This window comes from Mastomys coucha, unplaced genomic scaffold, assembly GCF_008632895.1.
Source record: "Mastomys coucha isolate ucsf_1 unplaced genomic scaffold, UCSF_Mcou_1 pScaffold13, whole genome shotgun sequence".
NCBI classification, from domain to species: Eukaryota; Metazoa; Chordata; class Mammalia; order Rodentia; family Muridae; genus Mastomys; species Mastomys coucha.
Genome location: NW_022196895.1, coordinates 80,806,342 through 80,808,388, shown reverse-complemented (window position 1 = coordinate 80,808,388; position 2,047 = coordinate 80,806,342). Strand labels below are relative to the sequence as shown.

At 41.4% G+C, this 2,047-nt stretch overlaps 1 non-coding gene across 1 annotated transcript; it reads right to left on the bottom strand.

Annotated features, from left to right (window-relative positions):
• Positions 1-224: 224 nt before the first annotated feature.
• On the bottom strand, positions 225-365 carry LOC116087947. Its single transcript, XR_004117712.1, has one exon. It is a non-coding gene; the product is annotated as a U4 spliceosomal RNA (small nuclear RNA).
• Positions 366-2,047: the final 1,682 nt, after the last annotated feature.

Here is a 2,047-nt window from a genome sequence, read left to right as displayed (position 1 = left end):
ACCATCCCTTTCACCACACACACACACACACACACACACACACACACACACACACACACACACACACACATGTTACCCTTGTTTTTCTTAAACTGTCTCTTACTCAACAGTGTTATCACATGTGGTTCATTATTTTATAAATGGAGAAAACAGGACCCGAAAGCCATATATGACTCATTGTCCAAGGTCACACGGTTATTTAAAGGGAAAACACAATTTTTTTTTCTCTGTAGAGACTGTCAAAAATTGCCAATGCCAACTATATTGCAAGTCATCACGATGGGGTATTGGGAAAAGTTTTCAATTAACAATAATCTCGCCTCAGATAAACCTCACTGGCTACGATACTGCCACTGCGCAAAGCTGGGAAAACACAAATTTAAAGGCTGATTCTAAACTCCTAATCCAGTGCTCCTCAGGTTTCAGTAATCAAGCATCGCCAAGAGGAGATGGACAAGCGCAATAAAGACATTGGCTCCGCTTTAGCCAGGAGTTTAAAATGAGGCAACAGCAGGCTGCCTTCCAACAGATCTCTCATGTCACAGCCACCTAACCTGTGTTGCAAGTCGGCTTCAGATCACAGGTAAATCTGTAACAGGCTGGACTCTGCTGACACAATGTACGTGAGAAGACTTCTGGCTCTGGCCAACTCCAGCTCTCATTTGGATTCAAGGAAGTGATTTTTCAGATGCTACACTTCAAGTTTGAATTCTTCATCTTTGCTTGGCCTCTGATCCAGAGCAGGCTCTGCCCGGTTTGGAACACACCGCCTCTGCCAAGCACAAGCCCACGGCACACGGATTGATCTCCCTTCCTGCAGCTACATTCCTCTCTTCCTCACCCCCACACACCCAGGTGCTGGCAGCTTTTCATCTTCAGCAATGAATAGAGATCTCAACATATTCCAGTGCCTGATATATACTTTGTAAATGAACATCTGGACGTGTGACACTGTTCTTCCTACCTGTAACCCAGTTTTTCAAGGTCTTTCTTTACAACTGACTATAAATATGTGGACTTGAACATGATGCAAGAGACCGGGGCAGGTCAGGTTCAGAAATCCACTTTTCCTGAAATTGAGTTAACGTTCACATCCGCCCCTGCCACCCTTCCTACTGCCAGGTTCCTGCGTTATCACACCAGCTCCCTTGTAAGAAGTGACTTAAAGCATAGCTTCCTGTCATCTAGAGAACCAAGACAGCAGTAAATCATGTTCTATGGAAAATGCATCCCAATGTATTATTTGATTTTATACATCATTTTTATAACAGGAATATAATTAAGACTCAGAGAAGACAAATGATTTATGGAGATACTTTGAATAAGAAATATGCACAGATCATGCGCTTTCTTCCAACTTTTTTCTATTGTTCTTTTTAGCATAAACTTTTATTGACGGTAGATAGGAAGGTTTAATACAATCAGAAGCGATTCCAGCAGAAAGCTCTTTATTAAGGGGTGCCATTTTTTATATCAGAATGTACACAGCAGATAGAATCATTTGCACCTGAATTTATGAATCACTTCAAATCCCGATGAGATGGTACCTTCAAGTTTCAAATCCTGGCTTGGAATATAGTTTGTATCTTTATCCAGCAGGTATGTGAACCCTTACCATCTAACAGGCAGCATGCTGGATCTGGGAGACAGACATGTGCAAATCTCAGACCAATTCTTCCTTTGCCAAGCTCAGAACGTACTGATTTCATTACTATGTGATATTTTCCATGTTCCTAAAAATCCAGAGCTGATTCATCAGCTTCATGTCTTTTCTCATTTATTGAAAATGACTGGTCATTTCATTGACCTCAAACAGGGACGACAGAAGCCATGGAAGCAGGCAACCCCCCAGCAATCCATTTCTGTAACACAAGACACAGCAAATGCAGGTCAATGGTTCAAATATCCAAAATAATTGAGCTGTTGGATAGCTTTACTTTATATTTAGAAATAATTTCAGATTTATGGAAAGCTTTATATGAAAAAATACCCCTATACTCATTACCCAGTTTGTCAGTGACTCCCATGGGGTCCCACTCGCTCCACT